General features: G+C 34.0%; 2 long non-coding RNA genes across 3 annotated transcripts; both read right to left on the bottom strand.

Moving 5' to 3' along the window:
• Positions 1-6596: 6596 nt before the first annotated feature.
• On the bottom strand, positions 6597-9336 carry LOC146734042 (uncharacterized). Its single transcript, XR_014931702.1, has 5 exons — positions 9275-9336; positions 8943-9027; positions 7753-7833; positions 7270-7313; positions 6597-6910 (listed from the first exon to the last, which is right to left on the bottom strand). It is a non-coding gene; the product is annotated as an uncharacterized LOC146734042 (long non-coding RNA).
• Positions 9337-13439: 4103 nt separating this feature from the next.
• On the bottom strand, positions 13440-18975 carry LOC102808439 (uncharacterized). Of its 2 annotated transcripts, XR_014931701.1 has the most exons (5): positions 18939-18973; positions 18090-18137; positions 17698-17756; positions 14731-14898; positions 13440-13567 (listed from the first exon to the last, which is right to left on the bottom strand). It is a non-coding gene; the product is annotated as an uncharacterized LOC102808439 (long non-coding RNA). The 2 variants fall into 2 exon arrangements; XR_014931700.1 differs by lacking the exon at positions 18090-18137 and having other exon boundaries at positions 18939-18975.
• Positions 18976-20406: the final 1431 nt, after the last annotated feature.

Here is a 20406-nt window from a genome sequence, read left to right as displayed (position 1 = left end):
GGGGGTTTAAAGTTGTTTTTTACTTGTAATTATGAGTTATACTAACATTTTGGTCACCGTTAAATGTTAATAAACCACCCAGTAATCTCAAAGAAATAATATCCGAAATATTATTGAATAATAAGAATATTTCGATCAATGATCATTCAATATGTTATATCAGATGGCTAAATGGAGGGATAAAGTACACAGGTGATTTGTTGACAGAGGATGGTAAATTATAGTCTTTTCCTTGTTTTATCACAAAATATGGCAATATCACTGATTTTTTTTTTTACTTGTATGGGAATTATTGAAGCTAAACCAAAAGTATGGAAGAATGTTAGATATCAGAGGAACTGTTCATTAACGATTGATAATAGAGGCATATCTAGAAATTATGTCAATATTGGAAATGGAAAAACAAAAGATTTTTATTTATTTTTAGTGAAGAAGAAATTTGAAACTCCAACGTCTATGATCAAATTTAAGGAAAAAGAATATGCGGAGGAAATACAGGAAAATGATTGGAAACAAATTTGGGTATTGCTATATAAAGTAACAGTAGAAGAAAAACTAAGAATATTTCAATTTAAAATTCTCCATCGTATTTTGGCAACAAATTGTTATTTGTATACTATTATGATTAGAAATGGTAACAAGTGCGACCACTGTCAGCAAATTGAAACTATAGGACATTTATTTTGGGAATGTAGGGTAGCCCAACAGTTTTTGGAGATTGCGAATGGGTGACAGTATACCTTTGACAGACAGACAACATTGTCACAGTCAAAATACACCAAAAAATGGGGGAATTTTGGAGTATAGTAATTTTCATTCTTTATTTTGTTTTTTCTTTGGGTGGTGGGGGAAGACTTGGATTGTGTTCCCGTTTTGAACGTAAACGTACTCTTTGAAAGTTATCTTAGAATGTTAACCATACTTTTAAACTGTATACTGTACCATCGATTTTTATTTGTTTTTGTTAATGTAAGTGTTTAAAAAAAGAAATAAAAAACTTAGTCTGACGATTTTAAAGTTTGGAATCCCCCCCCCATAAACAATCCTGTATCCGCCCCTGACTCCAGTTGCAGAATCGAAGCCACGAGTTATTTAGTCACTGAATAAACACGACGAATGTCCAGTCTCTGAATCCAGGCCACCAGAATCCACAACAGTAAACCCAGTTTCTGAAATCCAATCAAACAATAATTCATATGACCTTCAAACAACGTATATGGTATATGAAATGGAAACTTAAACTAAACCATTCCATAGAGGCAATAGCATGAATCAAACCAAGCTTATATCTAAACCCATAAATTGTCTTCACTGTGCTTTTTGGTGCTTATTTTAGGTTTAAAACTAACTCTCTTTACTGAACAAGAAGAATATCTCAGTGTATACGGACAAGATTCGGGTGCTAGGGTTTCAATCCTTCCACGTGGCATTTTGGCTTTCCCAGTTGATGAGGGTATTACTGTAAATCCTGGAACGATAACGTCCATAGCACTAAAACAGGTAATACAACTTAGTATACACTATGCATGATATCACAGACTAGTAAACCTGTATTCTTTTGATTGACGTTGAGGTATTTTATGGCAGAAAAGTTAGTTATATATGGTTGTATTGGGTATGACATACAATCAGTAATGTGTGTACATTTGCAATCAGTTGGTGGGCATGTATTCAATGGCATAACAAGTATCTTTGGCCTTTACGCCAGTTTTTGATTGCTACTACAATGGTTATTTTGGGTCGAGGTTCGTCGCATCAAATTGGTGTCACCATGGTTCATTTTACATTTCAAATGTCCCGGATTGTCTAGAACTAGGTGTAAATAGTATCTTTACGTGTAAAGAGAACGAAATTTATTGAACTACTTCAATCCTATTAAATTGAAATGTTATTTTTAATTAATATGTGTTCTATGTGCAGACTAATTAAAATAACAACCAATAATCATATTTCACTGAAGAAAAATACAAATATGATGTTTTAAAATCAATTTAATATGTTGATACAAGAAATTTATATTTTACATTGACACTTACTGTGCCTTCATTTCAGAAAATTACAGTTCGAAAACCTTGGCCATATGGCAATTGTACCCATGGTCGAACTGAAAGGACAGTGTATGACAAGCAACGCAACTCTTCCTATTCTGTTCTTGTATGTATATTATCAATTCAGTTATTATGTTTAATTCTTGCCCTAACTTGGTACTTAATCTATTAAGCTACGTATAACATTACGTCACATTATATTATATTAAACATTTTACGATTGATGCAGTCTACCGGCTTCACTGCGACCGACTGCCTGGCCTGGCACGCATATTTGATATACCCGTACCGACATGGATATTTAATATTATACAGCGACGATCATTCGTTGCCTATGAATAAATACCGACAAATGAAATGTACAACTTTGGGTTATTATGCTTTATTCGGAACTATTGGATGAACAATGTATAGAACATAGTACAATCTCAATCGTATGTTTTTAACGCTTGCATTGCACAGTCTTGTGAGAAGGCATGCTTGGAAAATGCATTGATACACTACTGTGGCTGTGCCGAGTTCCTATTTACCGAAGCACCACGATGCCGCATTCTGAATAAAACGCAAGGTATGTGCTGGGTAGCTAAAGTGTTGCTGCATGACTCAAAGTTATAATTACCATAACACGAATGTGCATTCACAAACAAAGAGCAATTAATACGTATAAATATTGATCGATAACATAATAGCATTTTTATATAGATATATTCATAGTATATATTCACAGTCGGCAACTGTCAGCAGTCACAGTGTTGTCACATTATACTTGTTACTAGTATTAACTGAAACATTTATACTACAGTGCAAAACACAATAAATACTATGCAGTAATACAGACACAGTTGATACCATCTGACCGAATGGTATTGGTTACATAAAAAGGATATATCAAATATAATAGATTAATTTTGTTGATAGACATATCAACTCATGACACATATAAAACGAAACTGTAACACGTGTATACAAGTCAATTCTTAGATGTATAATTAAAATCATTTCCAGTCAACCATAAAGACAAAACATCATAAAAATATTCATAAATAAGTTTCTGTTGAAACAACATCCTTACAAAAAACGTACGCTGTACTATAATATAAGGTTACGCAGATACCTCTAAGTATGTATGAAAACAGCACAGGGGATTATCGACCGACGCGCAGCGGGGGTCGATGCAAAAGGGTCACTGTCTGAGTGCATACTTTGAGGTATCCTCGTAATAACCTTATTATTATACATCTTTTCCTTCCAAGGATACACCATAGGAATGCCGAAATCCCAAAAGTTTAGAACAGAATCAGCAAACTTCTTTGTGTGTAGTCCAGTCAAACCCTGGTGGCAGCCATGTTTATTGTTATTATTAGAGCGCGCTTACGCGCGTAATCATTTCATATTTGGAATTCCCATTTCTTAATATGGTAGAATGAAAATACCCAGTAAAATACCGCAAAATTACGACACGCTGTAACCTGTGGCGTTAGGATGACAAATGTATAATGATAAACTTTATCTTGGTACAATTATTTTCAACAGATTTATGTCTACAGTTGACGAAATATTTGAATAATATCGGTGAAATCAGATGCAGCTGTCCATCACCATGCAAGTGAGTATCATTTTTTCTGGACAGATAACATTCTTATAGAAATAGTAAGTACTTCTGAAAAACATACCCACAATAATAACTCATTCGGTTTATATGTTGTCTCCACATTAATTACTAGTATATATATGTTTATTAATTACAGAGAAACCAATTATGAAATGACTATATCCGAGTCGCAGTGGCCGTCAGATGTGTATCTTGTATGTATTTAATAATATGTTTTACTTTCACCATGAACAATTAAATCAAATAATTATTTAATTTACTACTTTAGGTTTAAAATCTATGCATATTAATTACCCACTTTGCATAAATAGTATTAACGGCCTTTCTAAAATCAATAAATATACCAAGCCTAAATGATTTTCTATTGAACTAGTTATCAGTCACTGTTGTTATGTCAATTATAGATAATGTTGTGTCACGCTTGTTTCTGAAGTCAAATTGAAAATCACATTTTGAGTTTGCTTGTTTTTGAATATATATATTATATAGGAGTAATCATATCAATACCGTCTTCGTCAATTATTTTGTTTTTTCAGTAAGGTAACTTCGGCAATAGTCATTTGGCAAAAAAAAATTGTTTTAAAAACAAATATGATACGAGCACGTGGTTGATTAATATGTGAGGCGACATTGATAATGAGTGGAGAGTGAAAATTGCCAAATCCACAAGATTATCTTGAATCAAGTAGCTCAGTATGATGTTCAACATCGATATTTTAATATAATGTCAAAATATAAGTAAAATTAAAATCGGATTTTATAATTGCTGTTATTAATGTGCGATATTCACAAAAAAATGATTAAATTATGATACATTTTAGTATGTAGAAACATGTTTGTCTACGCTGCTTTATAATTCGAGTTTTACGTTTTCATTATCATAGTACATTTGATTTGTGTGGCTTTTTATGCCTTGTATATAATTAAATGAATCTATTTTAATTTTTAGAACAAGCTTCTAAAATCTTTGAAATGGAAACATTCCAAGTTGAAAAACGTGAATGATGTGAATTCGGCTAGGTAATATATGAACACAATTTATTTATACACTTAAAGCGAAAGGATCGTCATCTGCGTACGCGCGGGAATTGAGTCCCAAGCGACGATAACTACACACGCTAAAACGCAAAGACTCGTGGGTAGACGCTTGTTTGGAAACAAAGACACCCTATGGTCATCTGGCGCATGCGAAGTTGACGACTCTCCCGCTTTAAAGTACATCATACTGTTGGTGCGATTATATATTTACTAATCTTTCACGTTCTAATGTATGCAACCTGTATATACTAATGTTTCTGTTGTGTTGCTGTTAATAACTTATAGAACCAACCTGGTGCAACTGGAAGTATTCTTTGAGACTTTAAACTACGAGTCGGTATCTGAACAGGCTGCATACAAGGTAGTCACTGAACTCTTTGCATATCACCATTCAAGCAATTTCGAACAAACTATTATATGCTAGACAACACACAAAGCATTACTATATACAAGAACTATATTTCTTAAAAATAACTATTGATATTTTACATCCATGTACGTATTTCAGTGGGAAGACCTTCTTAGTGACATTGGAGGGACTTTGGGACTTTATGTTGGCATATCAATTATATCCGTTGTTGAATTTGGGAATTTTGTTCTTCTACTTTGCCGACGATATGCAAGGAAGAACAGGAACAACGTTGACCATCGGAATCGAAGAACACAGTCACCTGTTGGAGAACAAGAATTAGTATTGACTGTATTTGAGTGATAACTTGAAATTTGACCTCATTTACTGACTGTGTGCAATAGGGTCTGCCCTTTCCTCACTGATTTTGCTACTTATTGTAAAGGTCACTGATCTTCTCACTGCGCCGTGTGCAATATGGGTTCCTTTGCAACGTATACAACGCGTGTAAAATTTATTGTTTAGATACAATTCACAAACAAAAAGCGTTGTGTCACCGTCATTTAACATTTTTTCAGTGGTTTGCAAACTATTACATTAAATCTTGTTTCGGCTTGGTGATATATGTACTTAATTTATACTTATAACAACATTATTTTAACGGTCGACTATTTTTGCGGAGATTGCACACGCTATATTAAAGGGTGGTAGTCGTCGAGATACGGGTCTCATATAAAAAGACTTCTAGTAACCGTGTTGCGTACACCAACTAGTTCAAATCTAGAGGTTACCAAGCTTTAATTAAGTACTTTGTTTTGGTGTTTCGAAAGTATCAAAGAAGTCGCCGGTGGTAATTAGTGCAAGTGGCACCTAGGGCAAAACTCGTAGTCGTGATTTCATTGGATTGTGAAAAAACAATGTTTATCAATACTAATGTCGCACATGCGTGGCGCGACGACTACCGCCCTTTAAGTCAACGATCCACATACTTATGAGTAGATCGCATACCTAGTTTGTGATTCATCGGTAACATCAATATCTAGAGAAAGGTTGTACTGGTTACACATCTTGCACATCACTCGAACTGAGGTGTTTTTATTAGGACGTAATACTCGTGGAGAATGTTTAGTAAAGCAAGCCGTGTCGCTAGTCATACGTAATATTTACAAGTTGTCATAGATGCAATGTGATTGCCTACATGTTAATGTTAGTGTGTTGTTTTACACTTTATCTTGTTGAATATATTTGAATATGATTACCACGAAATGATTACGTTGTTTTTTATCTGATGAAACTGCGTCATTTATCAACACCCATGTGACGCGACTGTTTAGCTATGTACAATAACAATGACTGCGCACGCGTACTACTGATTGTATTACTTCTTTGAACAAATTCCTTTATATGTCCTTAAAAATGTTCAGTTTAGAATAGATCATTTAACATTTTTTCATCAATATGCCGTGTGATTAGAAAATATGTTTTCGTCTACATTGCATCATCTTTTGGACCTTCGTGTCGTGAATAGAGAATAACACACCACAAACTGTTTGTTTAACATAAGTGTAATTTATACTATGCAAGCCATGATTGAATATGGAAATTTGATGAAACTATAATTTGAAGTATAATGTAGACGTTATTTAATGATGCGACTACAATGATATTCAAACATCATTTGTACAATGTTACTATAATGACATTATTGAGATAAAATGAATTAAAATAAAATTGCAACATTCTGCGGCTAAGATTGATAGTATATTTTTCGAGAAATGATTTTATTCCTCGGACTTCATCTTTTCTAGATTGACAATGATAATTGTTAGATATCCTCAATCTTCTTCTCTATTCGTTCAGTATCTGTATGTAAAAAAAACATAAATCTCATAAAAATGATGTGCTCGGCAGAAAGAGTCAACTATACACCTTATAAATTCTTTTATAATTCTGAAAAGCAGTGTTATATATGTACATATTTTATTCGTAAATGATATTAACCTAAATTTCTATTTAGAAAATTAATATGTGTAACCCATGCTGACGCGGTGTAGCTGTGTCTGGCCAGTATGGACAAAGAAACACTATGATCAGTTCTAATCATCGGAAACATGAATATATCACAGAATGAACGAATGTACTACGATAAAAGAAACCATACTGAATTCATGCCAAACTTAAAGTTATGAACACAAAGTACAGAGCAACAACATCATTCCTACCTTGTCCACGTCTCGTTCTCCATTTTGTGCTTCTACATACGATTCTATAATCAGAAAATATTAATTGGAAGATTTTTTGTTTCATATATGTGTCAGTCAAGGTACAGTGTCAGAAGGTTGTTAAAATTTCACCCACGGTGAAGTGGTAATCAGCGTTAAATATTTTAAAGTGAATATATGAATGGCTAGAAAACTATACACATGCATTAATTAAAAGTGAACTGACAGAGATAATTTATTAAAATGAAATAAGATGCTTAATGAGTTTTCAAATTTTCATTTTGTGCATTACAAATCTCACAGAACCGGATGAATGGAATATTCAATTCTTAAACCTACAATATCAGTTTTATTAAACTTGTTCAGCTATTTTCACTATAATCAGAATTACGAGCACGCCAAGACGCGATAAATTAATAGTGTCATTTTATTGCACACCACCTGACCGAATGCAAATTACAGGAAGCAGAACATATTACTTACCGGGGAAGCAGTATCCTACGTAATTATGTCCTTCGACACACACTTTTCCCTCGGGGCATACAACTCCAAAACATGCATCACCTGCAGGATACGGAACAAACGAATGAAGACAATTTAAAAAATACTTGCAGTATAGACGATATAAGGGATCTACCAATATATTGAAAATAGTTTTCATAGCCATGCGATGTTCCCTTCCACGCGTCATTACGACACAGATTAAAAGCAACCATGGGTACAATATTTATTTGTGGTTGAATTTTTTGTAATAATCCTTCTTAGAAACTTGTATCTGATAGTGTCACAAACGTTCTACAAACGTTTTCAGTGTTTTATTTCTCAATAATGTTTTGACGCCATTGATACGCTGAAACAATCGAGTCAGTTGTTTTGTAGATATCGAATTGATATCCAGACAGATACACCACATATTTCTGATGCCATTGTATTCCGTCATTTTATCAGAAATTATATTATTGACGAAACAATCACCTGATCCAACCAACAAAGCATTTGTTTACAAACACGTGTAATAGTAAAACAGCGTGTTGTTTCATTTGCTTTCTTTATGTGAGATAATATCTACCCAATAGATTACACTCAGTATTACGCAGCGTTACGAAAAACGATATAAAGAATTTGTAATGTTCTAGAATGTGGTACGCTCTAATAACCTAACGGACATCTAGGTACCGACGTGCCGTTGAATAAGTCAGAAACATACTTGTTAGCATTAATCCGTGTATTCCATGAAAATTTTCCGATATTTCCGATATTATATGAATTTCAATATTCACACATTCAAATTCCAAAAACACGCGTTGATTAGTTTTCTCTTCTTCCAAAATAGATATAGTTAATTAATAGTTATAATTGCCATATATTAAGACATATTCAAAAATGGTGTGTCCCATTACAGAATTTATACTTGTTCGCCTAACGACTTTAGGGAATATCCATTCAATATTGCATCTAAATGTATACTAAAATGTTCGGGTGGGTTAATTTGTGTCGCAAAACGTGCATAAGTTTCATTGTGGTTGTGATTTGCCAGTTACGTATGCGAATAATACAAATAATTTAGTTTTATTTTATTCGGTTGCTACATGGTGAGATTGCAAACTAAGACGACAAACAACAGTTACTTGAATCAACGGTAAGTACTACTCAATAGAGAAAGACGTACGTACGTTTAACTTTTTCCAGCGGTGATGCGGAGCACATGGAACACAGCAAACAGCTGATCAATACCACTGTGAAGAATCTCATCTTGTCCTAAATATACAAACAATGCCATCAATATATGGAGAGAAATTTACACAAGAATTACAAAACCCATTACAAGCATGATTGTGATTTAGTGAAACTAGAATCAGTGTTTTTGCAATCTAAGATGGGATCCGTGCAAAAAACGATTTGCCAACAATTTATTTCTAAATTTGGATATAAATAGTCGCCTCGAAATTCATTGTTAAATTCGATCAAATGATATTATGTTATCACAAATAAAAGTCCAACTTACAATGCACTGATTTTGTAGAGCGGGACAGCAACGTCTGAGTACTGACAATGTAGGCAGGCTGGGCTATTAAATATACATGTAGAACGTTTTCAATGTGTAGACAGCTTATTTAATTTTAACACATGGTTACGTTACACGCCGTAAATATTGACAGATTTAAATACAAAGAAAGATGTCTTTGTTTGATGTATAATATTGTGGGTGAAAACCATTGAAAATTGTGAATTACCAAACATGGTCCTCACTACTCCGGGATGTCGGTAATTGTTTGTGGCAGTGGTGGAATAGCAGGTTTAGGATTAGTTCCAGGTCTTGTGTTTAGTAATAAACAAGCAAAATTAAGTGTTCATCTATTATAATATCTATTCTCCATTATCATAGAATCGCACATCTTTTAAACTGGGACATTTTTGGAGAATATCAATTATCGTCTCATGAACTTGGTGTCCTGAATTACGTCAGTCTGTCAGTATTTGATACAGGATGGCCCAAAGCTAGATAGGTGAAATGCCTGAATTGGTTTATTTGGGTGTTGGATTGTGTAGTATGCGATTTTAATTTAGAAAATTGAGATTGCAAATTGGAATGATAAGTATGTTGGTCCACATTATTCAAACAATGTAATCTATATGACATACAATGACGTCATAGACACGTGATTTATTTTGATCACAACAACAAATAAATACTCCAGTATCTATAGTAGACAATAAGATGTTGTCAACAGGAATGTTGAGAAACAAAACCTTGAACACTTTTGAAGGGTAACCGTCTATGTTGTCTAAGTTGTGGATTGGACTACTGTATGTTGAGGTTAAAGGTCACCAGCATAGTCACACTTCAGCTACCTGTTTTGGTGGTAAACACATGTTTGAACTGTGGTGTATTATACCCAACGTCAAACACCCAATTCTGATTCTGTAAGACAAGGTTATCTTTCTCGAATGAGAAAAACTAAGACAGCGAGCTACAACTAGTAAATATTTACATGACTTATTCTTGTACTTAAATTGACTGCCATGAATGTACTACAATATTTGTGAAAGTCAGGAATTGATGCAGTCTTTTAACACGTATGGGTAGACACTATTTGTTATATGTACCTAAACGGCCGGAAGATAAACCAAGAATCGCGTGATTACATTTTAAAATTGGTGAAAACTGCTAGGATCGATAATGGTAAAACATAAAAAATGGCAGTAGGTTATTGCAGTACTCGCTATTATCCGATATAACCAGACATTTCAGACAAAATATCTATTCTCAATGACTCACTATGATATCGTCCGGTAATATTGAATACTTTCCAGAGATTTCGACTCATTACAACCATTTTTATATATTAAAAATATCCCTTGACATACTCGCATAGGTTGGTACCAAGAGGAGGCTGTGCACTTGATTTCGTTTTATAGTGAAGTTAAATAGAAGAATCCTTAACATGTTTATGATATTTTTCTAAGTTGAATAGCCACACCCCATCAAACGACATATAAATTCCACAATGCGTTCATAGCACCATATGTCTGTACTACAGATGTGTCTATATGATTTACGTAAAGCATATATGTATATGTACAACAGCTGTGTCGTTGTACACTTTAGTTATATCTAATTTGTTTTTAAATGTTTGTTTCATGTATTGTTGCGGGCATTCCGTGGATGCTAAAATTGAATTCCCGGACGGAGAGGTGGGTGTTACGTATGATATTTCTACCCCGATAAGTATGATTTACTTAGGCTTATTGCAGTAACTGACATAATGTATTCAGATCACACGTAAAACAGTGCGAGACTTAGTAGAAGCATAATCAAATTATTTATCTAGTTGAATTACCACCTCAAATGACAAGTTAACTCACATCATTTGTTAATTACAACAGATGTGTCGATATCAGCTAAATTAAGAATACGATTAATGTACTACAGCTGAGTCGTTCTACGCTGTAGGTATTTCTACATTCATTTGCAGTTTTATGATTGTTTCATTTATTGTTGCGGGTAGCTCTTGTACAGGAGTTGTATGCCCTGGGGGAGAGGTGCCTGTTGAAGGACATACTTACGTAGGATATTGATATTCCTATGAGTAATATGTATGGTCGAAGTAACTGCCATAATGTACGCATATTCTCAGGCCATGTCTGTGGACTCCGACACCATATCATAACATATCAGTGTCGATTTCTCTCTCATGCCATATATATCTCATGAGTAATCCTTCTACATTAGTTGTAATCAAATTTGTGTAGTAATTTTCATTTTATATGTAAATAAAACATATATTCCAGGGTCACGGTATTGATGATTTATGCGTTTTATAACTTTCAAATGCGCAACATTAAAGTCGAAAACTTAAGTTGTTAGCAGTTATACGGAGGTAGAGTTTCCAATTAACCAATAACCAACTAACCAACCAACCAACCAACCAACCAACCAAATAAATACAACTACATAATGGTGATTTTGATTTTTTAGTGTATACAAAATACTCAATTACGCTTGAATTAAAACGTGTAACATATCCACAATGACCACAATTCTGCGAGCAAAACTATGTTGGACAAAATCACTACACTATTATAACAAAAACAACAACTGATTATGAAATACGGCAATGGTTTCGATACAGCAATTGCTCTCATTTGATTTCATAATAAATACATATCTCACACGTCAACATTTTCGCTAGCCAAGTTTATTCGGCCAAGCATCTAAACAGACCTCGGCAGAACGACCATCAGATATGCGTATTCTAACAGCGCCCCCAGTAGTCAGTTGCGGCTAATCATTGTCCAATCAGTTTGCGTGTTACATGGCGGCGCCCATGAATCGTGATATTTGTGATGATAAAATTGCGAAAGTTTTCGGTGTTGGTGCCTTCAAGCCTCATCAGGTACAGGCAATCGATGCAGTTTTGTGTGGAAAGGATGTCCTCATAGCAACAAAAACAGGAAGTGGAATTTTGTTTTATAATTTGGTACGTCAAAGCTGACTGGGCGCTTTGTTTCGAGGCGCGCCCAATCAGATATCGCTGCTTGAGATACGCAATTAGCCTATGTGATCCCGCACGGTATCGTGTAGAGGCCTTTAGGTCGAAGACACGGGACCGTGCGATTCGGACGATGACACGTTAATGGCCACTTTAAATTCAATGGATAATAAATGCCTTAAACACAACCAAACACTAGAGGGAGATGTTTGTTTTCACCACAATACGAACTTTATTTCTATTATACGTCACCTACACTAACACCAATATCTATCAATTAAACATTGAAAGTCGTTGGTAAGCGTTCCATTCTTCAAGTAGGAAATCGACAATAATATTAACACTCAAAACCGAAATAGGGATACATTGACTATTTTTGATCGTAGGACGCCTGTAGCCAATGGAAGCCAGTATAATAAAACGCGTTTGATATAATACCAAACACTAGTATCAAAAATAAAGTGATGATATATTCCAATTTTTGTCTTTGATTTTTATATAAGAAATAATGTCGAAAAATAATTGAATATATGACCAGTTTCGGGTGAGTATTGTTTTTTTTTCCATTTGTAGAGTTAATTTCACTTGTACTCTTGTTGCATCATTCCCCGATTTATGTCTCTGATAAGGATGTTGATCCTATCCCAGTTCTTTGTTTTTTATCTGTGAACGTGAGTGATGAGTAGAGTGTATTTGATACGTAAATGAAGACCGCCCTTGCATAATTCGTCTCAGTTTTATCCATATTCCTGGCAATTCACTCTTAACGAATCTTGAGTGATTAAGGTATGGGGCAGCTTCTATTGAAAAACATTTTATTGGCTCAGAAATGTTCACACCCTTGTCCGTAACGTAGTAGGTGGAAAGTGCAGTAATTTATAACAAAAGCAACAGTTATTCCTGAGAATCATCAAGCATAATCTAACCCGCCGATGTGATAACAACGCCAGGATTAATTCAATCAATCAGTGTAATTAAAGTTATAGATACAGCGATTTATTGATCAATCAACGCCATTCAATTACTCTACTTATCGGTTTTGGTAATTTAATTTGGGAGTATATATTAAGAATGACTACCAAAGTAGCATAGACGTGTAATCGACCACTTTTCCGTTTTTTAGTAAAAAACAAACAAACAAATATACAATATATGAACACCAACCACACTTGGGAATTTGTTTGTATTAAGATTTATTCTATGTTACTGAACTGATTATCCATGATCGATTATTCACCCTTACGACACCAAATACTCGCTGACATATTTACTTGCAATGCAATTCCGTTCCTAGCACGTTCCACCTGAAATATAATATTATATAATAGTAATGTCAACGAAGACTATTTCTTTTTGTCCAAGAAACATAATATTATATATATATATATATGCGGTAATAGAGGAATTAATGCACAACTATTACACAATTATTACCGCATTTATCCGCTCTACATATACATTGTATTGAGTACTTTTGTTTTGGAATAATCGACTCCCACATCTAGACTATATATATATATGACCATCATCAACAATTTCCAATCTTCCATGTCAGTCAGTGGCTAATCTAGATGTTTCACTATAGCGCCCTCTATTACAATTGAAGTATGTTTGTTGTTTGTCATGCACTGGAGTAAACATACCGTCGAAGTAAACGAATATGGCAATTGGGCTCCATCAGTTGGCCCCGAAATCTAGGTGAACAGTTAATTTAAATGTGTTTTCTAGTTGTGATTGAAAGGATTACTATTTATTGGTACCGACATTAACACTGTGTTTGATAATATGTATTTTATAGATTTGTATTCCATGATTCAAAATTTGAAAAAAAAAGTATTCGTGTATTTTTGTATATATGTAGTTTATCTGGATGGTATAACCTGCGTAATAAAGTTCTTGAAGACTGCGAAATTATAATTCTGAGTGACAAAATAATGCTAGCGCCCGCACCACTCGAGTTTCAACTTTCACTTTCAACTTCCGGAAAAAAAATAATATCTTCTTCTTTTTTATAATAAAACACGAAACTTTCGTATAAGCGCATAGCTGCACAGTTTACGGCGCCAGCAATAGGATGGCCACGAACTTCTCTAACGTGTCCGGTCAAGCACATGTAGCTTGTCTGTGACGAAAACTAAAAATTGTGCTCGTTATTTTTATTTATTAAATGTGAGGCATCGCGCCGAATCATTCTTATTGAGATTTCTAAAGCGAGTTCTCTATTCTGTCATATCCGGTTATCAATTGTACTTGTGCGTTATATCCGATATACCAATTGTGTGCGTCATATCCGGTTTATTAATTTTGTACAAATGTACAATGATAATCGCAACTCCTAGATTACGTGCAGTGATTTCTGATCATCACAAAGCAAATATATAACACGAACTACTCGTATTTATTTAATGAACATTTGCAAGTAGTACTAATAGTACTATTGACTCTATACAATTTATATAATAATTACACAAAACACAGCAAGGTGGACACTCTCCCTGCATTGTAGTGCAACAAATAGGACTACATTCACATGCAGCACCTTGAGGGGCCATATCGTAACCGATAATTTGCAAGGCTGAATCACTGTCAGTGCTGTCTAATTCAAGGTTTACATTCAATCGATACTGAATAACTCCTGTGAATTAAAAACGCGAAAATTGGGATAAATGACGCAACAAAGAGAGATATAGATTATCCATAGTAGTTTGAGTTTCCAATAATTGTCTTACGCACTTCAAATTCCAAATCTAGATTATAATTGAAGCTTTCCTTTCAGAATTATAGCTCACATTTAAGCCTTACTTTCACGCCGCGTTGCGTATTAGCAAACACATATGACTTCCATAGTAACACAGTCCTTGGATCACCTCTTGTATTTGTTCACGTGCAGCACATCAAAACAGTCATTACAAGCAGTCAGTTTTATATTAAAAATAGCGAGTTCATAAAGCAGTTTAAATTTTGGCTGAGTGAGTATGTCAAGCCAAGTGTTGAGATATTATTACAAATAAATTTAATAAAAAACTGCATTTATAAAAAAACTGCATGAAAAAAATAATATACATCAAGCACCGATGATAAAATGGTTAAAATGGATGTATAGTCTTTCGAGTTAACTTGTTAACTTTGAATAATAGAAATAATACATAATACACAGTGGTGTTTTGTTGAAAAAATGTGTGTTCAATATCGTATATATAACAAACGCTGATGAAATATTTGCCAATTTTTACTCACAAAAATAAGACTGACAGAGATCGGAAACGTTCAAATACTGTTGACTAATATTGGAACGATTAACTGCAGATTTGGTATTGCATATTCTCATGAATGCTATATGTATTCTTTAAAACATTAGTACAATTCAGAAACTCATTTATAATATTCCACCTCAAAAAGTTGCTGTAAATTGGGATGTGACATATTTAAATGAATAAATGAATTGAGATTTAATGACGGGCTTCTATTTTCTGTGCAGCTGTGTATTATCAATTATTATACATCTGTCACCGTAACGCCATAAGTTATAGCGTGCCGTATTGCACTGAGTATTTTCATCCTACCATATTTGGAAACGTGAATTCCAAATATGGTAAAATTACGCGCGTAAGCGTCTTGTAATAAAAAATAACATGGCTGCCACCAGGGTTTGACCGGGACCCACGCAATAAAGTTTGCTGAATCTGTTCTAAACGTTTTGGATTTCTGCATTCCCATGATGTATTCCTGAGAGGAAAAGATGTATAATAATAAGGTTATTACGAGGATATTGCAAAGTATGCACCCAGACAGTTCGCGCTCGCATCCTTGTATCCTCGTAATACTGCCTTTTCAAAAGCACTAAATCATTACTAGGGCATGATTTTAAAAAAATCGTTATAATTATTCTAGAGATTGGTACATGCAATGAAAGATTACACCTCTAAATTACGCTAAACATTCAATGAGATTAAAGTTAAATTTATACTTGTTACTTTAAAATTAACATATTTGTATAAAAAAACAAAGATCGGCAACCGTCCTGTGCACAGATCAAGGAGGCAAATTTAAAGCTTTACACACTTGTATCTTCGTTGCACGATATTCTTGCAGCGGTATCAAAACTTGTTCTAGATTACCACAAGTAATGACTGCTCTACACATGCTCTAAAGGCGTTACAGTGTGGATTTGTTTTTCAAAAAAATCATTTTAGAGAACCCATGTTATGGATCGATTTCTTGACTGCCCTATTAATATAGTCACTCAAGACCATGGAGCTACAAAGAATTGCTCACAGGTCCTTAATGGACTAAAAACGTGTATTTGAAAGAGCTTTTTTGGATGAAATGAAGCCACATTCATCCATATTAGATGTAAGCTTATTGGACACCAAGAAACGATCTTACCAATATATTACCCTGTAATAATAGTAGGACTTAATTGTTTTATGGAGTCTTGAATCATCGGCATACACAATTACATTAGATGATTGGACAATTGTTGAAAAATAGTTTTTAATATATGAGTGAAAAAACAAGGGAGAAACAGAACCCCCGAGGTACACAAGATAAAACTGGACTATATTTTGAAAAAAACGTCCCTGCGAGAGCAACAAGATAATTACGCTTCAAACACTGTATAAAGTTGTTAGTACAGTACAGTGTGTGGATAAATATGTGGTATGGAGTCGAAAGCTTTACTAAGGGGGATTTGCCTGAACGCTTCAACCAGCCAAGAAGCCACAAACTCACAAAGTACCAATAAAGTTCATATTTTGCATTCCGAAAAAAAATATTCAACGTTAGTAAATACAAATATTTGTGATATACTGGTTATCCAAATAAAATAGTTATTCCAATAGAATTGCGATTTATAATCCATGCCTATATCAATATATGTGGTTTAAATAATATTGAATACATTTGGCGCGCCGTAGGTCAACACTGGCAAGATTGCAGCAAAATAGTGTTCATCTCTGTATTCAGAGCTGCACTAAGTGTGCCGTTGTTATTTTTAAACCCGGTATAAAAATGATATGGTAATTTGCATTACGGTATTCCACGGCGAGTCGAAATAATACCAATTGCTCATCTTTATATTCTAAAACTTGGGTTAAATCATGGATGTGCTAACAAGCATGGTACGTCATTGGTTAAATCAAGTGTATCCATCTAATAACCAGATGGGTACGCAAATTTCAGTGGTAGTTTATTTTCAAGTAAAAGTTGTCTGTAATTAACGTTTTTCTGACCACGGCTTCTGTTCTACGGGGTATCCAGTCTGAGTTATAAATATGATTAGGGCAGGTTTGGGCCTACTAGAATACCGATACAATCACTTATTTGACGGTGCGTGTAATCTAAGTATAAGCTGGTACTACTAATGTCAATAAAACTCGCTGGCAGTATCTACGGCGTCTTCGTGATACATGTATATTGTAAATCATTTACTCACCGTTAACACATTCACCGAGCACGCAGAGCAACACTAGTAAGCAGAGGAACTTCATGTCGCTAAATAAGAGAAAACAAAACCAAAGAAAACATCATTTTAATATTGAATTCAAGATCATCGATGGTGACTATTTTTCGAACGAACGTCTAAAAATTCACTTGTCTTACACTCAACCACAAATTGATTACACAACCTTTATTTACGCGTGATTCAAGCAGTATAGTAAATTGTATTTTTGGCATTATTTATGTGTACTCATTAGTTTATTAGTATTATTAGTATTAATTAATTATTATTATAAAATAAGTAATTATTATTTCCTGCGAATGGATATATCACTTTGACAGCAAGCTAATTGATTTTTTTACAAACACGAAAGAAGACGAACATACTACTTGCCGTTTTCAAGCGTGTTCAGCAGTTGAATACAACGAGCAGATCTGTAAAAGTTTAAAAAATAAACAAATGCAATAGACGCGTTTGTTAAAGGATTTAGTCTAATAGCAATATTCAGCATCCGATACTGGACACCAAACTAGTTGACTTGAGAGACTAATATCGCGTCAATATCATGTCTTAATGCATGTACATTGTATTCCTAACGAAATGGAGAAAGCCGTTGTCTAAGTATACATTGCGCTGAATTTTTAATGTAATTCATATATATACGAATAATCACCGGTTAACATTGGCTTCATGTTGATTTGTTAGCATTGTCGACATGCATATTTAGGAATGTATCATTTATTTTTCCTAAAATCAAAAGGTTTTATTAGTCTTCTGAAATTCATGATTTCATATGTGTTGTTATGTGCGTTACAAACTCAGCAGATAAACATAATCTTGGATTTCTGAATGAGCATAGTCATTACTTTCATTTCATACGTATCCAGTAATGAGTGGACTGTCATATCAGATAAAATAGCACAGTAGCTTTATATTTGTATTTGGAAATACTGAAACGAACATGCTAGCCGGACATGATAACGCTATACCATTTGTTTTGCATCATAAATTCACTATACTTATATACATTTTTTCAGAGATAATTATAACAAATACCTAAGTACATACCAGTCCCATATAACGGAGTACTAAAACAATAAACCTAGTGGCTTTTGATTTATTATATTTTTTAGAAATATTTTTTTATCATTTAACATTTTCTAATAAAATACATTGATACATGCACGTGCCAAATTTCAGTTATTCGTTTTAAATTTCATATGAAATATACTTACCAGTGAATCGCCAATAATCAGTTCTGATGATGAGTGATATGCTACATTACAAAAGGTGGGGCGTATTTATATACTACGATTGCGTGATAACGATGACAATTATTTTGATTCGGTTGCCATAAACGTTGTATTTTTTTATTAAAGAAAAAAAACACGACACGATTGTTTTCGGAAATCATACCCGGGGTGAAGCGTACGTGTCACGCGAGTGATTTTAATATTGAACTTACGTTGATTAAGAATGCATGCCATTCAATATTTTGAGTAATGCAAACAAGGGTAGGCGGTTTCGGTCAGTGGTGTTCTGGCTTTCCGCAGATCAAACTCACGGCATATTCCCGTGTTGGTAAGTGTAATTACATAAGCTGATGACAACTAGTAGGATGCAGTGCAGTGCAGTGTCTTGTTGGTACAAATTTCTATCTAGGTTACGTTCAATTATAGCATGCAAGAAATATCTACTTTGGTGTTAAGACAATATACACGCCACGTTTTGGGTTTTATACAAAGGTTTTCCACAATATTTCAGGAATCTATACGGAGAAATAACCCATTTTTATATTGATTATACAACATTATATACCATGGACTAACTGCATTGTGCATACAATCACAGTAATCTAGTAAGTTTCCCGTGTAAATTATCAAATTTCTTTTACTGAGAACTGTGCGTCGCCAAGGTCATACACAATATGAACTCAAGTTCATTTTGGAACTATTATACCGTGCCACGTGCTCAATATCGTTCAGTTATTCTGCATTGGTAGGTAGTTATATGTGTGTCGTTTCACTCTCAATAAATGCATTGTAATTGTTTTTTCGAGCGCATAATTCGCGTTGAACAATAACACCAGCAAGATCATAACATTAAATATTATAGATGAAAAATTAAAAAATTACATTTTTATTAATTTTACTTCAGTGCATACCTAAAGTACCGACAATGAGCGATCGCACGCACATTTGCAATCCAGCTGTTAGTGGAGCGCTAGCAATGTAAAATATAGCTGCAAGCAGCAAAGTGGTTGTATAACACAGTTGCAAATAAAAGTCTGGTGAAATGGAACCATGAACTTTCAACTTGAAACATAATCCGTAGTTACGTAATAGGTTGGTGTTTGTGATAGCTATGAATAACGCATTCCAAATAGTTCTGGAATAATCAATATTTTATGTGACTGTTTGTGTCAAATATCCTTGATGCTGCAATTGATTCTAAAGACATTAAAAACTGATTTACATATCGTGTGGTGCATTTTTTATATCGTGTGGTACATTCGTTATATCATGTGGTACATTCGTTATACCATGTGGTACATTTGTTATATCATGTGGTGCATTTGTTATATCATGTGGTACATTCGTTATATTATGTGGTACATTTGTTATATCATGTGGTGCATTTGTTATATCATGTGGTACATTTGTTATATCGTGTGGTACATTTGTTATATCGTGTAGTACATTC

The sequence above is a fragment of the Saccoglossus kowalevskii genome, chromosome 15 (assembly GCF_978046115.1).
Source record: "Saccoglossus kowalevskii chromosome 15, keSacKowa6.1, whole genome shotgun sequence".
Classification (NCBI taxonomy): domain Eukaryota; kingdom Metazoa; phylum Hemichordata; class Enteropneusta; family Harrimaniidae; genus Saccoglossus; species Saccoglossus kowalevskii.
This window is presented reverse-complemented; position numbering and strand designations above follow the sequence as displayed.